At 47.4% G+C, this 21,645-nt stretch overlaps 1 protein-coding gene and 1 long non-coding RNA gene across 3 annotated transcripts in view; one reads left to right on the top strand and one right to left on the bottom strand.

The window, feature by feature from the left end:
- Nucleotides 1-19,979, bottom strand: part of LOC126544176 (uncharacterized) — a 93,186-nt gene extending 73,207 nt beyond the window's left edge. Inside the window, exon 1 of one of the 2 annotated variants that reach the window (XM_055062473.2) lies at nucleotides 19,746-19,979. The gene's annotated coding sequence lies outside the window, so the exon portion shown is untranslated. The remainder of the gene's footprint in view (nucleotides 1-19,745) is intronic. The other variant, XM_055062474.2, reaches the window with a different exon arrangement.
- LOC140213656 (uncharacterized) overlaps nucleotides 2,827-21,645 on the top strand; it is a 38,054-nt gene continuing 19,235 nt past the window's right edge. The window contains exon 1 of the long non-coding RNA XR_011890578.1: nucleotides 2,827-3,155. This is a non-coding gene — a long non-coding RNA (uncharacterized lncRNA). The remainder of the gene's footprint in view (nucleotides 3,156-21,645) is intronic.

Below are 21,645 nucleotides of genomic sequence, written 5' to 3'. Positions count from 1 at the left end.
CCCCGGTCTGCTGATTGCAGCCACGTGCGCGCGGAATACTCAGAGTGAGGGATTTGCGAACTGCAATGGCTCAATCGAGCCAGCCGCTGCCGCCATTAAAAGAGAGCGGATGGCCGGAACGGCGCGTGTGAGCGCGTGTAACCAGTGCGTCGGTGTCGAGTGCACACACAGATGTCTCAACGAAATGTGCACGAGCGGTAATGGTAGGAGGTGGGCGGGGAGGGGCTGCGAATTCTTCAAAGAGCCGGACGGTTGTCTTCTAATTGCCGCCGTCGAGTACAGTTCGCGTCGGCCCGGCAACGACGTGCCTTCGCAGAAACGACGATGGACACCCATATCGGAAGCGGCATGTCCATAACGGAGTGCGCTTAGTCCGTTCAAAGGCGCCCGGTTTTATGCGTGCTCACCGCTGGAAGGGCGGTTGCTGCGATTGCCTCGGACCGTTACGCGAAGGCTCCGCTTCAGCACAGAGCGAAGCCTCACCTTCGCTTGGGAGACGTGGCAGCAGCAAATAGAAACGTGCAGAGGCTCTTTGTAAGCAGCCGGTGCCACGATACTGCATGGAGACGTCCGGTAATCGAGAACTGCGCCGCATACGCCTGGTTTATGTGCGTTCCGACAAATTGCGTGCAGCCTTGAGCAAGAAGTGAAATATCCCGTCTTTTCAAGTGTCGGTCCCTTTTGACGTCACAAAACTGCGCGTCGGGAGTGAATTCTTCATTGATTCTGGCAGAGTCCTTCGGTTAGGGTTTAACGGTCTGTCGTTTAATACGAAACGGCGAAGTCGGCGTCATGACGCTTTTTACGAGTGGGAGATGACGACAATAAAAGCGCGAAAGTAGAAGGCGAAAGTTAGAAACGAAAGAAGAGAGGGCGCTCACTTTCAACAGACATGTATGCTAGTAGAATGGATCTTGAGATCTAAAAACCGAATCACGTTAGGCACCTCATGCGTTTGTGTTAGTAGATGTAGAAAATCTCGGAACGCGTTTAGTACTCTAGACGTTTGATTATGGAACGGACGCCTTTCACAGTTGTGAAGAAGCAGAAAATTATCCGTGTTTCGAATATATGACTACTGTTCCGTCGCACTCTCCTGTCTCTATGGCACAGTATATAGCACCCCCCCTAATACCGTACTGTTCAAAACCACATGGCTAAGACGCAGTTCACTGCGGATCTGCCGAAACCTCTGGTTTTACCGCACTGCACGCAATTTCCTGGACGAAGTCCGGACGGGTGTGCCTTTGAACGAGCTAGAAATGCCGGTCAAGTAGCCCCGCTGAAGTGGCGGACGCGGTAATCAAATTCGCAAGCCCTTGAATGGACCGAAACACCAGATACATAGCTATGCCACGGCGATCGAATCAGCGCGCACTCCACTGTCTTTCGCAATGGCCATGCGCATAAAGCGTATCACGAGAGCTATAGCGCATAAAAAGAAAAAGAAAGCTGGCGTGATGCATAAAAGCTCTCACCTGCTACTCGGTAAGTAAAGGCCTGGGCCCGTATGCTGTCGAGGTTCATCTCATTTGCCATTATTCTTGTCTTATCACATGGTGCGCCGAGTCTCGCCGATCTCAGCGATAACGACGGCTTGCGTGCGAGTCATGTCCGAGCCAGAAAGAACGGAAAGTGAAATATGGCGCTAGAAAACAGAGCCGTTGGTTGTATTTTTGAAGGAATCATATCATGACCTATTCCTCTCGAGAGCCGTTATTGGCTAGGACATAACTTGCACGCCACCACACAGTTTTCTCACGATACGCCACTTGGAGCGATGTACGATAGGATAATAATAATAATAATAATAATAATAATAATAATAATAATGCCACATCAAATGAAACGTGACAGAGTAGGGGCCCTACACACTAGCCTATAGCACTACATTTTTAACTTTGCGTTCAAACGCTAACTAAAAATTTGGAGATAACGCGATAGGTTTCAAAACATCCCTGACTGCTTGTTACGCTTCCCGGCAACCACAGCTTTCTTGCGGATGCGCGGAGGCGAGCGCGACGGTGTTGTTGCAAGGAACCGAGCGGGTCGCGCCGCTAGGAAAAAGGGGTTTGTGTTTGAGTTTTCGCGCGACAGAATTATGTTTTCTGGTACATTCAAATTAAACTCCAACGCTGTCATGCTTGTAGGTTCTGTTTAGGTCGTACTTTACGAGTTTCCTGGCGTATATTACTTTCAGCAATTCAATTACTTCAGTAACGCCTCTGCGCCACGCGGAGGGCCTGCGTGGTTGTGGTTGGGAATGGCTTGATCCCCAGGCGACGTTCTACGCCGACAAAGGATTTTAACGCGACAGGTTAAGGAGCTCCTGTCGCAGAAAAGCCGGTGTCGTCGGTGTCGGCGTCCGCGGCGTTGGACGTGAGCGAAAAAATCCCGGCAGGCAATTCATAAATAAAAACAATTTGCAACATCGGCTGCGTGGGAATCGAACCAGGGTCTCCGGAGTGTGAGGCGGAGACGCTACCACTCAGCCGCGAGTTCGTTCCTTCAAAACGGGACAAAATCGCCTTTGCCTTAGAAACGTGCCGTAGAAAGTTATACTGCGGTGTATATCGGTAATTATGACCATGTAACTTACAGAAGTCGCTGTTTCACGAGTAGCGAAGTACGTTTCCGCTAAATTTCTTCTGCGCTCTGCGCACACGCAGAGTCATCTTGCGGCAAACACAGAAGACCCCCTCCTCGCAATGTACGGCGCCGCCCCGACACATGGCGCGCCACTCGCCCCATTACCGCGTCCGCCTTCATGGCGAGTCTGGGCCCGGCTATCTCTGCCGATCGCGACGTTTGGATGGCGTAGCGCGTTTGAGTAGGTGGTGCGAACGGGGTGCGATAACGCTATCGCGTTCCACTCTTGAAGGCGAAGCTTAAGCCTCCTCCAATTCTTTTTTTTTTTCGCGACACGCTGCCCTTAACGCTGTCGAGTTAAAAGTGCAGCCGTAATGCTTGATTGGCAAATTACACTACTACAATACCAGGAAAGGCCTGTCATACGGTCTCCTCGTAGAAAACTCCATTTGGCTGTACCGCCACTGGTGTCGCATATTTATTGATAGAATGACGATATGATTTTGCACCAGGGGCATCTCCCGCGGAACGGAGAGCTTCGTCATGGATAGCAGTTCCCCTAAATGGTAAGCTTATTCTATAGCACTTCTTTTCGTCTGAAACTTTTCTCGCACCTCCATATGGTAGCCATACTCTTCACGACACAGTCTGCGTCAGAAGTGTGCAGACCACTGGCCGCGACAAGAAGTTGACTGTTTCCGCAGCTGGTTATTCTGATTTCTAGCCTTTGGTAGCTGCTGCGAACAACACAAGTTCTGTGCGGTTTTACTGGCCACGTTCGCGCACAAAGTGTTCGGAAATTCGACGTGCGCTCAAATTCCGCGGCCCGTAAACTTGTGCCACCAACTGCGCATTCTTATTCGCAACAAAGTAATATGCGCCCAGTTAAGCTGCTGTCTTCAAGCAACTCAGTTTAACCTCTCTTCTTTGCCCTCCCTCGCCTCGAGGCGAATTAGATGTGCCTGTTAAAAATGCACATTTAACGTATTGCAACTTAGGCGTTATTAAATATATGCAGCAGCTGATCAAGATTAAATGAAGGCAAAAGAGAACACGAATACTTTTTTTGATCCACAAGTGTTAGCTGAGCGGAATAACTATCAGAATTACGTCTGGCATGGAATAACCATCGACTACTTAGCGTGCATTGTGCTTGACAAAGCCCTATCCACTTAAGAACTCCACCTAATGTAAGGCATTACTGTCAAGGAAATTAACAATAAATAGAGCCAAAAGCTGAGGAAAACCAACTATACGCGGCCATGCACTGGTGCCGTGTGCAAACGGCCAGCCGTCAATGCTCGAAGTGATGTAATTTAGCGCACTTTTCGCATAACAATCAATATTGCTGCGCAGCTCCACTTACACGGCTCTACGATGTATGCAACAAGTTTTAAGCGTAATTAATTTTACCGGCAGTTCTAACTTTGAGGCGTTGTCCTGGCGTGAAATACCCGCAGTGCCCGAAGGGCTCATAACAGTTTAAAAGCCAGCACCTTCACTTTGAAGCCTTCGCTCAGATATACTGCATTCAACTAAGGCAGCGCTGAGAGCGGATGTGGAATAGCGTTTGTTGCCCCGTTAGCGGTCATGAGATAAAGAAAAAGAAAAGAAAAGCTGATGGGGCAGGCTTCCGGTAAGGGGCACGGTAATTGATTGCCCACTTTCTGGGTTCCAGCGATAAGAAAGTGCGCTTAGAAAGCACCCCGGAAATATTACAACCACCGAGTTCTTGTAGCTGAGCGGCGTTGTAAATTTTCCGTTCATTTCGCCTATTAAAAAGAAAGAAGAAAAGAAAAGCTAAACAGCGGAAGGCCAGCTACTGATAGCGCCAGACTATCGTCCCGAAGGCTACGCTTCAAACAGACGCACCATTTCCCCACGAAGAAGATATGGCCGCTTTATACTTCGTCTCAGTTTAGTTTTATATTCCTGGCTGTAGCTCTGAACTGCGTGAACAAGTGCTTAAGGTTAAGGAAACAAAATGAAAAAGAATACAAGATTTCGTGATCCCGATCACTCAATGAACAGAGGCCGAACTAACAAAGCTATAATTTCGTAAATGCTCTCTTCCATTGGCCGTCCGCGTTCGCTGATGATATGCCCAGCATCTAGTCTGGATAGAGTTTTCTCTTACGAACAGTTATAGCTTTACAGCCTTTTGTGTGAGCACGGGCCTACATTTATTCCTGAGAACCCGTGCAGTATGGACACATTGCAATGAAGCGACCCGGAGTGGTTTCAACCCCCTGCGTTATATTTTGGGAAATTGTCATTCGTAACGCGCGCACAAATCTTTGCACATTGGTTGTTCTTTATTAACTGAGATGTATAGTGCGGGAAGTTTGGCTAATGATGAGACAGCTATTCCAAACTCATAGCTAACACACACACGCACATCAAGAACTACACGATGGAACAGTATTAATAGAAAACTAAAAAAAAACAAGTATTAGGGCCGTTTTCGTGTTTCCTCCCTGCAGAAAGATGGCCGCCGCACCAGGAATCGAAACCACGACCTTGCGCTCACTAGCAGAACGTCACAGCCTCAAGCCATCGCACAAGTTAGAAAACACACGCGTTCCAATCTGAGACTTGGAGGAAAGTAGAACAATCAAATGCTTTGTGTCTGAGCCCTTTTCGTTTTAAAAGTTGCAAGTGGCTGTCCCGCCTTTGGTAGCGAACCAGTAACCACCTGAAAGGTTCAACGACAAGTTACCCATCGCTATCGGCATCATCCCTCATTAAAGAAAAGAGGTAACGTTGTGAAAAAGCCGGTGACACACCATACTTATTGCAAACATTTCCGATCCTCAACCAATCAACGAGTGAATCAATAAATCGATCAATCGGAACAATCAATGCGATTCACGGAACAATACAGGAAAACTCAGACTGCGTATAGCTCCTCGCCTATAACAACACAAGAGAAATATTAATGCAGTAACGACCTAGCTCTGACTCGGAACAGAAGCCCAAGAAGCAGTAGCAGGAAGTGTCTGCTACGAGTGCCAATGACTGGTGGCCTTCTGTATCTCTCTCTTTCTCTAAAGGACAGGCTTGGAGTGAAGCGTGGAGAGCCGCGCATAAATTTACGAAGGAAACACGAAACAACGAAAGACGTGTACATGAGGAAAGAAAAAGGAAGGAGGGAGGGGAAGGGGCGGAGGAAAGTGATGAAACGAAGAACCCTGCGTAACCCGAAACGTCGTCCTGTCAACAACATGAGAAGGCAGAAGCCAGCAACGAAGTACACGTGGTTCCCCTCCGTTTTAATCTTTTTTTGAAATTTCTCCTCGCTCGCTCACAATTGCTAGCACCTTTATCTGTGTTCCCGCGGTCCGCCGAGCTAACGGCGATGTTCACAGCAAATAGAGAATTGAGAAAAGAAAAATAAAGAAAAGAAAAGAAGAAAGAGAACAGAGCAGTCGCGAGGAAAAAAAAATAAAGCGGCCGCACTGTCAGAATATAGGAAGCACGTGAGAGTGGGAGCAGTAAAGAGGGAGGGTCAAGAAAAAGCAGGCCCCGTTGAGAGAGTACAGCCGCCTTTCAGTAGCAAAGCACAGAAGAAACACTATCCTGTTTCCGTCGCGAAAATTTACGGGCGGGCGCGTTTTACGGCGATGACAAGCCATCAATTATGGCTGCCAACGCTCGGGTCGCCATTAAACAAGCTGTCTGGCCTGTTTTATTATTTTTTTTTTCAAACATGTATCCTTTCTTCCGCCTCCTACGTAGAAGTACCGTGCAGTTGTGTGTTCCTATCATGGGGATCTCCATATAGGGGGATTATTTTTAGGTTTTACGAAATTCTTGAAAACACCAGGTGATAGATAGCATATAACTCTTGTCCTTGAGCTTGAAGAAAGGGAACCGAGGAGCCCACCTGTGGGCAGTCGTTTCTTCATCCACTTTCATTTCCATTAATTTATAATTTGTTTAACTCAGTTAGTAAGTACAAGTGATTTCCCCTTAGTGTCTTTGTTGGTTGGCTTCTTATGATTTGTCCTCGAGCTGTATGTAGTATATGAAGACGCGAACATTACGATCACGAGAACTCGAAACAGTTATTTGACTAGTAAACAGAAATTCGCCATTTCACTTCTTAATTAATTACATGACGGCACATATTGCAATGGACGGATCGTAACCAGCGGATTGCAAGACGCATCCACTTGAAATAAATTTCCAGAATGACACCAGCTTCGAGATATCATTCCCCAAAGTATGGGACAAAATACATGGACGTTCGCGTTACTTTGTGCACTTCAACGAACAAAAGAGCGTTTCATCAAAAAAGTAAGTAGAGCAACAGTGCACCTTTTACGGCGAGTTTGATGGCACATATATTCAAACTGGTGTCATTCTGGAAATTCACTCCAAGTGGATACGCCCTGGAAATTTATCTGCTGGCTACAATCCGTAAATTGCAATGTGTACCGTGAAGTAATTAATGAAGAAGTCAGTGAAGTTTTGTTAATTAGTTCAAAATGTGTATCGACTTCTCCGCCTCTATGAATAACCCAGCTCAACCCCTCGATGTATGTTATATGCAAGAGGTAATTTTTAAAAATGTCTTAAAACTTAAAAGTGATCAGATTGTACAAGGTGCACACGTTCACCCTTTAGAATTACCGCCACGCTTGAAGCAATGGTGGCCGAACTGGGCTTTTCGCTTTGTTTTACTTTAAAAAAAAGACAAAGAAAACTTTGGTGGCTTTAATATAATGATTTATTTCCATCACCATTACATTGATGGAGGGGTTGGATGATGCTTTAAACGCAAAATCGACTGAATTATAAATTTGCGCGAGTAATTCGCGGCTTACTGCCATCCCCGAAGTCGTGTTGTCACGTGTTATAGCCAGAGACAGCTGTCGCTAAATTTCATTTCCTACATATTTGTTCGGACGAGCGGAACTTTAAGCGCTGCAGCTTAACGACCAAACGTCATAAAACAGCACCGCTGGTACCACTAAGCCCGATTAAATGTGTAGCACGAGGCATGGCGACGCTGTGAAAAATTTATTCAGTCGATTTCCCTTCGATCCCCGTTTCCTTCAGATCCTCAGTTAATCTTCTAAAATGTCACCGCTATAAAAGAGCGTTTCGTTAAAAAAGTAAGTGGAACAACAGTGCTTTTTTACGGCGAGTTTCATGGCACATATATTCAAACTGGTGTCATTCCGGACATTCACTCCAAGTGGCTACGCCCAGAAAACTTATCTGCTGGCTACAATCCGCAAATTGCCATGCGTACCATGAAGTAATTAATGAAGAAGTCAGTGAAGTTCTGTTAATTAGTTCAAAATGTGTTTCGACTTCTCCACCTCTATGAATAACCCATCGTTGAAAGGCAGCAACCCAGGCTAAAAATGCACACGCTTATGACGCTTACTGCGTACAGTCAAGCACAAAATATTAAGAGACACGGTACCTCATAAAAAGTTTTGATATCTCCGCAGCCGCACAACGTTCGCTGGTATTCGCATTTCCTAGCCTCCACTTGCAGATGCGAACAACCCTGCGATGTACGGTTTAACTGGCTACTGTTACAGACCGCTAGAAAATTGAGCGTTTCCCCGATATTTCGTGGTCCGTAAACTTTTGTTGCCGACTGTGCTAAGACTGTAGCAAAACTCGCAGTTGTGGCAGATCATGCGTAACCGTTGTAGGCAACCGTACTGCACTTAACTGAATGGACCATCGTACGCGTTCACGTGTGTACGTCCTGCGGGTCAGGCGTGTTATTAGACATTTTGAAATAGTATGGCATCGAGCTGCTTTGTATTAGAACCACGCTCGCGTGAACGGGGAGCCAATCCGTAGGTGATCAGCGCGTACACTCTACGTGAAAAACTCGGGATTTCCACTGGTGCGGGAACGCCGGCGCAATCTGATCACGCGTCTGCGCCTTCCCCCAACACTGCACGCAACAAGCTCAACAAGGGGGGCTGCTCTTCCCTCGGCCTTTGCGCTCATCCTGCTTCCCGTCACGTGGGAACCAAGGTGCAGCGACACGATGGCCTTTGTTAGTTTTCTTTCTTTTTTTTTTTTTTTTTGCTTTTTACGGGCGCGGACCTGCCTCGTCACCGCGATATAATTAAAGGGAATTTTCGTACCGACGCGCTCTGATTAAAAATTCAAATTCATCTCCCATCAACGCCCTCGGCAATATACTTTTCTTTGAGTTGTGTTTTTGGTTTTTCCTATACTTTACCCCTGGCGTTGCGCTAAAAGGCACCTAGTACCTATATAGACGGCGCGAAGCGTAGTACAGGCTGGCGTGCCCGATCCATCGGACGTCACTTGTCGAATCCCGGACGCGCCCAACGCAATTAGCGCGCGTTCGTGAATAATTCGCCACGGATTATAACCAAAAGAACGGGGTAGAGAGCACGCGGAGGGGGAGGCGGGGGGCAATGCCTGGAGCGCTGCCAGCGATGCCTTCTATTTTATCTTCCTACTGCCTCCCCCTCCTCTCCTTTTTTGTTTTTCTGTTGTGGCGTCGTCTGGTTCACAGTGTTGCCTGTCGACAGAGGAGAGGCCATCTGTGATTCGTCTTTCAGCTGATTACTCGGGTGACGCACCGTCTGCGGCGGCGGGGTAGTCTGGCGCTTTGGAGGTCGTGGGTACGATTCCCGAAGGTTGCGAGGATGTTCTCGGTACGTGGGAGCTTATAAAAAAGAAAGGAATAAAATAAACCTTTTTTTTTTCACTGGTATCCACGATGATCGCTGCGCCTGGATGTCGCGAGCAAGCGTTCTCGACGCACAAAATTTACCCAATGCCCCCCCCCCCCCCCCCCCCTACGTTGGTTCGCAACTTTGGTCCGAAGTTTGAAATCGAATTAAAAGTCTTCGTTGGGGATAAAGTGCGTGTGCCCAATCGCTTCCTTGAAGGTGGCCTAGACGCAAGGCGTCACGTTAAAGAACCCCAGGTGGTCCCTGTTTCCGCAGTCCCCCACTACGGCGTGCCTCATGATCAGATCGTGGTTTTGGCACGTAAAATCGCATGATTTCTTTTTTTAACCGTTTATTTAATTCATACATTTCTGAAGGTCCCCATAAATAGCTGGAGGCCTTAATGATGAAGCAGTTTTAACGTTGATGACGATGTGCCTTCTTCCAACACTTGTTACACAGCTTTCATTTTCGTTCGTGTTTTCTTTATGTGTTCATTTTTCTCTGCTGAATTTTTTGTACGTTCATGTTCGCACTATTACTGCTTGCTGGAGCAATTGCTTTTCTTAAGCATGCGGTAATTGTGGGACGTGTCTCTGACAGTTTAAACTTTGAGATCTCCCGATGCTCCCCAAAAAACATGGCTGTTCACGTAAATGGCACGAAGAATAATAACAAGACTGAACTTGCGTAACCTCAAAACGGTCACGAAAACTAATGGTAGCCTTTGGATGCTCTTTCGTAATTGCGAGGGACGCAATGCTTTGACAGCTATCGAACTGAAAGTCGCGAAGCGAATCGAAATTCAAAATCGATCATCGAATCGGAGGGTCGCAGCCAGACATTGAAGGCGCCAAGTTTCGCAACTTTAATGGGAATGCATCGCATATTGAATCACGGCCGCAGGACGTTCGACTAAATCGTTGCTAAAGGCACTCTCGCGATCCTTTTATTAAGAAACGGGAGCACTTCTGATTGTTTCTTCTTTTATGGCGGCGAATGACATTCGCATTGCGTAGAACTCCCAACAAAGACAGGCTAGTGATGCCCACAGTGTATAACTCATTCCTGTGGAGCGCTAACGAGAAGCATATGACGAGACGAATAAAGACGCAATCTTTCCTATGGCCCTAGGATGCTTGTGTAACCCTTTTATATAAGTCGTTCCGACGGTCAATGGAGAACGATTCTTTCGGGAGCTTGCTTCGCGTAAAAGAAATACCGTGGAATAAGGAATGAGTATTTCTCTGCAGTATGGTTATGAAAGAGTCAACGGTTTAGCTTTGACAATGCGGCTTCTTTTTTCGCTCTCCCGAGAACAGCTGTGGCGGGCAGTTTCGAATCGAAGATAACGTGGTAGTTTTCTTTTTTTAATGTTGAAGCTTTATTTTAGTTATGCACTGCAAGCATCGTGAGACAGGGTTTTGTGGAGAGGACAGTGGGGATGATGTTGAGCGTCACCCCGAATTATACGGTGGAGTGAACTGGACGACAGCCGAACAAGTGGCGGTAGAATTAATGAAATTGTGGGGTTTCACATGCCAAAACCACTTTATGATTATGAGGCACGCCGTAGTGGAGGACTCCGGAAATTTCGACCACCTGAGGTTCTTTAACGTGCACCTAAATCTAAGTACGCGGGTGTTTTCGCATTTCGCCCCCATCGAAATGCGGCCGCCGTGGTCGGGATTCGATCCCGCGACCTCGTGCTCAGCAGCCTAACACCATAGCCACTGAGCAACCACGGCGGGTTGGCGGTAGAAGAAATGTTGCGGCTGAAGCGCTTCAGCACAACTAAGACGCACTGGCGCAGAGAGCAACGCAGCAAGACGCAGCTGTAAGAAATCAGCATTCTCCCGATACCTCGTGGCACTGCATATAACTACAATGGGACGAAGATGTCTTTGTGTTGAACGAGAAGAACGGCAAAAAAAAAAAAAAGCGCTCAGCAGGGATATGTCGCGGACGACATGTTTTTAATTAAATCCTGCGGTAAGTGCCAATACCACGATATTATGATGGAAACACCGCCGCAGAGGACTCTGGAATATTTTCGACCACCTCCTGGGGTTCTTTAACCGCGCGCCCGATGAACGATACACGGGCGTTCCTGAATTTCGCCATGATGGAGACGAGGCCGGCGCGGCCGAGATTTGATCTTGCGCCCTCGGCCCTAACGGCGCAATGCCAAAGCCACTCTACGCTCCACAACAGGTACGGAGGACATTTTCATGCCGTCAGACAAGCCGACCGCATCTACTTGTTTATATTATAATTACCAGGAGAACGGTGCTGCGATGCTTTGGTCGAAGGCACCGTGTCAAAGTGTCCTCTCCGTGACTGCTTAACGTCTTCGTGTTTGCGTATATATATATATATATATATATATATATATATATATATATATATATGTATGGGTCTATAGTATGTGCACACACTGCCGCTGACTATATGCTGACATAAGAAGTGCAGTGGCGTCAGCGCCGAGTCACTTACAGGCTGAAGAAATTGCGGGTCAGGAAAAACTTCAGTGAAGACTCGTAACAGTACTAACAGAAAATACTAATCTGCCCTGCAGGAAAAATGCCCTGTAAAGGCACGGCGGCATTAGTGCAAACTGAGTCACACACGTTATCACTTTCAGAGGCAAATTTACAGCATACAACATATAAGGTTTGTTCGATTCAGAAAAAGGTGCACGGCACCCCAAACGAAAAGGTGCAGGGGGTGCCGGCCTGCACCCACTCGCTGCAAGGTTCAAGGGTGCAGTGCACCGCGGCGGCACCTTGCCTTGCACCCCGTTCAATCAAGCACGGGTGTGCAGGGTGCACTGCTGCACCTCGGGGAATCGAGGGTCTAGGTGCAGTGCACCGTGAGTAGGTGCAGAGAAACTTGGCTGAATCGAATAGACCTATAGAGATCGACCCAGCAGCCATTTACCGACACTGAGAACCTCCTAATCCGCAGTTTCTAAATAAAGTAAGCAAATGGCGGGGACCTCGCGTCGGCAACCGTTTTGTGCGGTTCTGCGAGTAAAGGAGGATTCTAGAGGAAATCGCCCCTAAGACACATACCAAAAGCAAAGACAAGGTGGTTTCTTTTTTGCATTCACGAAGGTTAGAGGAAGCGAACTTCACTGTAAACCTGGACCATGCCCAACGCGTGCCCTACTTCACAGGTTATTGAATTAAGATTCAAAGTGCGTGCGAATATTGTAGAAAGCAGCGATACAAACGTTTAGCCAATGTTAAGGACCATAGCCAGAAACAGTAACAGATTTACATTAACACGGTCTTATTTTACATTCTACAAGTGATGTGGGGCAAGTGGGGAGGGGCAAGCGCCATTTGCACTGCTGCTGGTAGGATATACTGTACGGACCACCACTAAGTGTATTTGCGTGAAGTGTGGATATATATATGCCAACCTCCCTCCTTCTAGTTGTCAAACTTCCATCGCTTTAACGGTCACTAACGCACGCATGCAGCCGCACCGACCGCATCCGCGCGTTTCAATGGCAACGGCGCTCGCCTGTCCCCTTCCTGAGCAGCCTAACCACTGAGCATCTTGTTTTTCTTCGTCAATGCATTCGCCACTATACGCGCTTGACAGGCGAGACAGCTCGACGCTTAGCCGCGAATACACAGACAACAGCGTCGATCCCGAACTTCCTCTATACGTGAAGATGTCCACCGTGCAGCGTCACTTGCTGCGTCCTCCCTGAAGACGGGGAAGTGATCCGCACCGTCGGCTTGAGTTGCGCCCATTACCGTGATAGCATGCCGACAGCGAGCGCCTAGAGGGGGGAGAAGGGGGTGGAGCAGTGGAGCCCGAGCAAAAAAGCTCGCCTGTCCTACATGTGTCAGTGCACCGAAGCTCGGAAGGCCGGGGCCTCTCAATGCGGGGCATTTGCTCTCGAGACATGGCGCAACGGAAGAGGATGTCCGACGACGACACCTTCCTCGTCCGCGCACGTCGCCTAGTGACCCAGGCGGCCTCATTCGGCCCGGCCGGTTACGCTGCCATAAACGTAACTCGATCATGCCTTACATCTATCAGTATGGGCTGGATTTCTTGTTGAACTAGAGAGAGAGACATTCTTTTCACAACAGCGCAAAGGGCAAGGACGAGACCGGTGCACATACACAGCGCAGATAAAGAAGGAAGGAAGGAAGGAAAAAGTAGAGAAGGAAAGGCAGGGAGGTTAACCAGTTTAGCGTAACCGGCTTGCTACCCTACACATGGGAGAGGGATGGGGGCGCAGATAAAAGCTTCAACAGTGCCTAGAGAGAGACGAACCTGAGCGCAAGATCCCGTATTTCAGTGAAGGCGTTCGTGCGAATATAATTTCCCTAGGGCCTCATTCACTCCAGAAATCATTCACTCATTCATCGCTCACTTGTATCCGCACTCACTCACTCATCGCACTCCCTCCTTCCCTCCCTTCCTCCGTCATTCAGTCACTCTCTCTCTCCCTCACTTATACACTTTCTTATTCTCTTGCGCAATCGCTCACACCCGAGTCACTCGTTAATCACATGCTCCCTCACACATCCCCGACTCCCTCACTCATTCATCATTCCCTCACTTATTTGCTCACACGCTCACTCGCTCGCTCACTCAAGGCGCATTATCTCACTCATCGTCTCCCCAAAGGTGCCGCGCTCACTGATTCAGCACCAACTTGTTTATCTTCTCGCAGCAGTCGCTCGCTCACTCGAGGATCACTCACTCCAGTGCGCAAACGCACGCACAAGCACGCCGCAGGTCAGGACAGTGAATGCAGCGCATGCGTTGTTTCAGCGGTGAGTCATCAATCGTTTTCCGTTCCCACCGTATTCCTTTCGGCGTGGGAAAATGAACGGCTGCATTCATTGCGTGGGCTCGCAATCTTTTCAGTGCGGCATTCGGTTCTCGTCGAAGCAAACCATGTGTACACCCAAAGCTCGCACGCGTATGGCAGGCGCTGACGTCATATATTGTAGTCAAATTTATTTCAGTAGGACGGCCGTGTCGCGATATTAAGCTTGGCTGCTTGAACTGGTACGCGTATACGTGAATTGATGGACGCGATGACGTCAGCCTTTCGGGTTCCTACCCTAAATAACTGCATCGCAAGACGGAATAAAGTGCTAGCTGCTAATCTCCCGCAACGTGATCACGACTTTTTGTCGCTGTACGTCGCGGTTTAAGGACCCAGAATGAATGCAGGGAGCATTTCTTTCTCGAACAAGTATGCTCTTAAAATGAAAATCCGTTCAAGCCAGTTGCAGACTTTCAGTTTTCAGAAAGAAATGCGAATGGGCGTTTATAAAAACAACGATGTCTGCAAACTGCTTCAAACAATCAAAGTAGGTTAGTAAACCTAAAATAGAATACATATGACCACGACAAATTTGATTCCATCCGACCTCATTAATCAGACTGTACTTTTACATCCTCTGCGGCTGAGTTCTCGTCCTACTAAAAAAAGGCGAACAACTTTGTTCTCAGTAAGCACGACGTTAAAGCCAAGCAGAACCTTCTTGCTCTTCTTGGGCCTAAAAGTCATTGACGTACCCATGGGCTGTGGGAACGCTGTAGCCGGAGTCTGCGGAGCGAAGAGAAGGGGGATGAGAGGGCGTCCTATACTGCCATCGTAAAGAGCAATTTTTAACCCCCCTTCCCTCTCTCCCCCCGGTCCAAGCCTACTGGTACACGAGTGACGCAGCCGGGGTGGGAATTGCGATCTGCAGCTTTCAGTGCACGCTATGGCGTCATTACAGGTACATCGGCTGTTTGTGATACACGTGCGAACTATGGTCGTGAAAAAAATGTAGGTTTTCTAATTTCAGACGCCTTAATACAAGACCCCGTAATATCAGCGCTTTCGAACGAGCGAATCTCACTTATTTAAGAGACACTAAAGGCAAATAGTTAGTCGACGTGGACTGTTATAATACCATTCCAGAAACCTCGCAGCGCTTGTGTCGTGTCAAGAAAATAGTTTACGGGAAATTTGCGCCTGAAAGGTCCGCATACCTTTAGCGCAATTCAAATCGCCCGCCCCCGAGCGGGAAGTGGTGACGCTGCGTAAGCCATCACCGCCCTTTATTGCCATCTATGAGTAAAACGGCGCCCGACAGATGGCGATACGGTTTTCTGCGCAGAAATGCAAACGCGCGGCCATGGGGTAATCGAGGCAAGACAGAGAGTTGGATTTGCCGCTGCAGCTGCTCTTGGCCAAGTGGCGTGGACTGTTCGGGAAACACACGACATCACATGGACATCACATTTTCTGCAGTTTGTGTGAGTTTAGCGAGCCAGCAGAACCAGCGCAGCACTATGCTGTAACGAAACTACGGAAACGTGAAAGCGCGGGCAGCGAAGAGTGGAGCAAACGGAACCTTTCGACCGTCCGCGTCCGCGTCAAGGATAACGTCAGCGAGTTTTTTTTTTTTTTTTTTTAGGTCAAATAGAACTGGACAGTTGGCATTTTTTTTTTGTCTTATACTGAGTGGTTGAGTATTAGTGAGAGAATAAGAATGAGGAGTGCCCTCGTCATCGGGCTGGTACTTGAATGTCCCGGGGTCGTCTAATCGCGTGCTGCATTTACCTCAATTTCTCGATCACTAAAGCTCTGTTCGCGATAATATTGACGCCTCAGACGTTCTCGAGCACTAAACTATGATATTAGCTTGACCTAATATTTGCCTTAAGTGTCCGTTTAAATAAAAATAAAAGTTATGAAACTGCTTCATCTCAATGATGTTCTTTAATTTTCCGTTGTTGCGGTGAGAGGATTTTCATTATATTGAGGCATGTAATGTGTCACATAATTTTTGTTTATTGTTATTTATTCACAGTGCCCTTAAAGTTAGCCATGGTGTGTCAGGTAATTTTTATTTATTTTAATTTATTTATAGCACCCTTAAACCCCAATTGAAGGCCTTTAAGGGCACTTTAAGAAACAATCTTGTTCTGTGTCTTGTTACAGCATGTCAATCGTAAGGACTGCTTTCGTTTTGTATGCTATTTCATTGTTATAGCGTTGTTCTGTTTAACCATGCTGCTCTTGTTGCTGCTTATTTTGGCTTGGCCTCTCAGGCGCCTATGCCTTTAACCTCAAAGGCAACGTATGCAAGTTAATTGTCCTAAATGAACTCCACAACAAAAACAAATTAAGCAGAGCAGAAATGCATGGTGGCTTGTTTCGGTGCAGCGAATTCACATGCCAAAACAACAGCTCTCTTCAGGCTAATGCCGGCTCACAAACGCTAATTTAAGTTGCCTAATTAAATCACGACGTTTTTATTTAGGCAATCGTCATTGAAAACTTGCCGGAAATCGAACGGAACTAAAATATATATTTGACACAATGGTGATGTCTATTTTTCGGTATTGATCTACGCTGTTTGGAACATTAACGTTCATATTTGCCTCACCCAATATTAGGTATTCTTCTGGATAAAATATTTGACACCTACTAAATCCATTTGCTGCTCCCAAAATCCGCTAAAATTCGGTTTTCGCTCTTACATATTTGTCATATAACGCGCATGCCATATATCTTAACGATATCTTGAATCTGTACAAAATAAAGCAACCCGATTTATTACTTCTTATTCACGTTGTTAAAGTGTGTAAGACCTGAAAAAAAATCTCAGTGAGTCGCCATAGCTACGTGCAGGAAACCTTGTCGCCTAACATTTGTTCTCTCATTTTATCACATTAACACCTCGTTTCCCTTTGATCATAACTTTTCAGCACGCCATATCTCATCTCGCACCGATCATGCGCATTAAGATAAACCTGTATATGCCAGAACAAACGAAAATTCACAGTAGCCCGCTTGATCTATCGAATACCGAGTAGAACGCATTGCTGTCAAACACAGCCACGATAATGAGTAAATTTTCTCTTCGATCGGCGTTACTTAGTTTTTAGAAAAGTAAGTTTGCGAACTTGTTTTGCTGATTTGCTTTAACTTTCTATGTAATGTGCAGCATTTCATTCTCGAGTTCTGCTGATTTTCATGCTTGAATATCTAGCTTGTCTTGCTGCGGTCCTGTTTGTACATGCCTACTTACCTTGAGCTTTACTTTCTTTTCTTTTTTTAGTTTCTTTGACTACCTGGCTTCTTTCACACACTTGTACTTAGGTTGTTACCTTTTGTTTTATTGCATTTTGGATTATGTTCCACCCTCCTCCTTTGGGCACTTAGGGTCAATAAATGAAAGGAAATGGGGGAAAAAAAAAAGGATTTCATTCAAATCAGTTTAGCGGCTGTCTCAGGCAAGCCTTCCTCTGTATCACACGTACTTCAATAAGAGAATCTCAGCTGGCCCTCAACGAAATAAGAAATAATAATAATAACATAAATAATAAGAAGTAACAATAAGAAACATGCGCCACGAAACCTCAACGTCACTGAAGCTGAAGGCTGCAAGAATCCTGATCTTGCACGCACCCGAAGCCACCTCTAAGGTACGGCCGTTATAAGCGCAAAGCTAACGATCAGTTCAAGCCGCTGAACTCGAATGCACTCTAAAGAAAAACAATAAATCAAATTAGTGCGACGAACTATTCCTTCAAGACTCAAGTTTGGGCGGAGTACACGCTTCCTAACACTTATCACTTACAGCTTCAGCTTGACCTCGCCACTCTGATGTGCTTCTTAAAAGTTTATTTCGAGACATCTTGAGACGTCTGAGCGGAGATACGCTTCAGTATACACTGTTATAAGCACGGCTGCTCTTGCGAAATGTTTCCGCGAACGCACCGTAATCTTGCTCGTTATTTCACCCCATGCCCTTTTTCTGCCCACACGCTATCACCGCCAGATGAAGGAGGCATTGTGTTGCTCACCGAAAACCCTTTACGCTGTATTGCCAGTACAATCCTGGGGTAGCTGGCTTCAGCATTACCAGCGCAGAACTCCTGCGTCCTACATGACTCAAGGATTGACGAGGTTTGCGTCTCACTGTGTCACAACACGAACGGTTGTCTGTACCTCATCTCTGGACAACAATAAACCATAGTGAAGGCGTGCTACCAGTTTACATCACTGGACCAGTGCGCAAGTGCGGTGATCATTCGGTCCGTATGGAGTACGGAACGGCGTCCGTAATAGTGTGCTCACTATGTATGATCTAACCGATATAAAATTCCTCGTCACAAGGCTTCAGTAATTTAGGAGCCACCGATGAACGTCGTGTAAAGTAGCTCCGTAGTCTTGAAACCGAAGAACGTCACCGTGAGGTTTGAATAGAATATTCGCAATAGCTGACTTCCTGTATTCCCATGAGCCTGAGAAGGAGTACGCGTATGAAAAAGTTCCTATTGAAAATTGTGAAGAATGTTGGTTGTACTGTAGAATGCATAATATAGTTCAGATTGCTAGACATGATAATGAATTCTGGTCACTAGACTGATGGAGATGATACCGTTCATTTACAATATTGGGCTAGTTGTAAAGGTCCTCCAGTTGTTCTGTGTGAAGGCAGTAATTCGAAAGCATTGTGTTCGAAAAAAACATGATGGATGACTAAGATAAGCGCGAGTGATTCGCTACGCTACTTGTGAGAATCACGAGAAGAAAGGAAGCTTTCATGCGCATACGTTAACGCGTCATAATGCTCGGAGTGTTGTCTTCGTGAAGGAAAAAAGTGGAACTGAGATATCGCGCCAATGATATTCCGCTCGCTTTCCAGGACATAACAGCATACTATTGGCATAATAATAGCACAATAACGGCTTTCTGTACCTTCTTTTCTATATGTGCGGATAATAAATGAAAGATAAACTAATCTCCCTGCACTGGTATATTTATGAAGTAATCTATATATGCAGGCCCCCAACGACGTGAGACCCCAATCTCTGACCAACAATAGCACTTGCTATCAGGTTACAAAGCTTGGACCTATCGCTTTTTCATGAAGCTTCGATTCGACTACGTTTGATGTAGTACCGCTGAACAATTTAAGGCAGCGCAGTGAACTCATTTTTTCTTTTTTTTTGTGATGAAAATTAATAGCAATACCGTTCCTGTCTCATTCCAGGCGTTGTGTCATGCCACCGACCTGAGAGCAGTTCGCAGTGGCAAAAAATAAAATAAAAATTGTAATTAAAAATCTTTAAATTGCGGTTAAGCCACACTATAGCTCGAAATACTAATTAGCAGTAGCTGCACATCGGTGGGAAAATGGGTGACTGAGCAGACGAGACTTGCGCGCGTACGTTGCGCGTGCCGAAGTCTACAGCGGCCGGCACGATCCGTTCGCGAGGCGCGGCGCAGACGACGGACCGCGTTCTGCTCCGCATCTTCAGTCCCTCCCCAGGACGGGGAAACCACTGCAGAAGGAAGCTTAAACGCGGGCGCAGCCGTCTGCTTGACGTGCGCTAACCGACCTATTGTTGCTGTTTCTTTCCCGTCCGTGGATGGTCTGTTCTCCCGTTCTCAAGTGAAACGCAGCAAGACAACTCTTCACTCACCACTGGCTCGGGCGCGGCGTACGATCCCAAGAGTTTCGCGTCGGCGTTCTTCAGTGGTGGAAGCGCTGGCTCGCCTGAGGGATCACCCGGCTTGCCGCCAGCAATCCGAGGGCGTGAATCGGATGGAGTGAGAGAAGCAGGGAAAAGAGGGGGGAAAGATGGTTGAAAGCGAGATGGACAGCGAGGGAGAGAAAGAAAGCGCGGGGGCGACCTCTGGCGCCGCCTAGCGGAGCGCCCTCTCACCGCGCGTCGCAACCATGGCGTCGTCTGCTGCTGCCACTCTATGCGTACTTGTGTTTTCGTTCCCACCTTTTCTTGTTTGTGTCTCTCTCGGTCGCAGCGCAGCGTCGCGGCGGAGACCACGCGCGTCGGGCAAACCGGTCCAATCTGGTTGGACGCCCCGTGGGCCGCGTTATGTACTCTCGACGCAGGGAAAGCGTTTTTTTTTTCTCCATCTCTCGCAGGGCTTCCTTCCTCCACTTCATCCATCCTCCTTTCCCGTAATCTCGCCCCCGGGGACCCGGAGCCGGCGACGCGTAGTGGGAACTCCAGAGTAGTTGAGGCGCTCAGTTTCACCGTGTGCAGCGGCTCGAATCTCCCGAGCGGCGACGTCGTTCTCTTCCATCCGCTCCCGTGCGATGGGAGCGCAGCGGGAGGGCAGAGAGGAGGTTTGGATCTCGGATGCAGGAGACGGTTTTCTCTTTGTGTTTTTTTCCTTGGTCAGCTGCTGCGCGCTCTGAACGCTACTCTCGCGTGCTCTTCTTACTCCTCGTTCTTCTTTTTTATGTGTACGCGATGAGTGCTTCGTAGTAGCTGCAGTAGTAGTAGTAGTAGGTGGACTGATAGTAAAAAAAAATGCTGTTCGCAAGGGTATATATGGGCAGGTTGAGAAAAAATTTAAGCAAGGGGCATGCATCCCGCTTTTCGAACTGCATCTTTCATGTTATGCGCGCACTCAGAAAAAGTAGTACTGTGCATAGACTGAGTAATATGAATGGAAAGCCAGGAAAAAAAGAGAACAAGGAGCGAATGACGAGTCAGGAGAAAGGGAAACGTGTTGTAGATGGGCTGCGTTTTGCGTATTCTTGGCTCTCTTATCTGAGCCAGGTATAATACGCGTTGTAGTAATAGTTGGAGTAATAGTAAGCGAAGGATGAGGTCCGTGAAGGAGTAGGTGGAAGAGGGAAACGAGAGCATAGGGAGAGGAAGGGCAGGAGGACTCAGGCACTCCACTGCGTGTCCCGCCCTTTTTCCACCGCGAGAGAGCTCTTCACATGTGGTTGTTGTGTGTGTGCGTAACGCGGAGGGGACCCTCCGTCGTCGGCTTACCGCCGCACTCCCCCCCGATTTGTCGTCGTTTGTTAGAGGCGGGCTCGTGCTGGCCTGCGTACGAGTGGTGCGGCGAAGCGTCGCGCGCCGGCTGATTCGGGGATGCTTTTGTGGTCTGTCTTGCACCCCTCCCGTTCACGTCTTTCTCTCTCCATCGGGTTCCCTTCTTCTTCGATTTCCATTCCACTCTCGACAGTTCTCGCGATCGCTTTGTCGCTCGGTGTGTGTTTAGGTGCCTGCTGCCTTTCCCGTGCTACGGCGATCCACCTTCCAACTACTTCGATTGTTCGGTCGCTTTTAAGGGGTGCTTTTAACGCGCATCCTTTCTAGCACGAGTAGAAGCTCGGGTGCTCTGCTGCTTGGACGAGTTGAGTTGGGGCTGCCGGGTCGGAATTTCCTTCCCACGTGCACTCGAATTCTATTTCGATTATCCAACTATTCTTTTTTCTTTTTCATTTCCGTACCTTCTATTACTCTCGTGGGATGCAATTGTGCGAGTGCATAAACATTCTGTATTTCTCCTTCTGCATTTATATGTCATATGTAATGTATAACGTGTACTTGGATAAGA

Source organism: Dermacentor andersoni, chromosome 10 (genome assembly GCF_023375885.2).
Source record: "Dermacentor andersoni chromosome 10, qqDerAnde1_hic_scaffold, whole genome shotgun sequence".
Taxonomy (NCBI): Eukaryota; Metazoa; Arthropoda; class Arachnida; order Ixodida; family Ixodidae; genus Dermacentor; species Dermacentor andersoni.
Note: the sequence above shows the minus strand (reverse complement) of the source record. Positions and strands in the feature narration are given on the sequence as shown.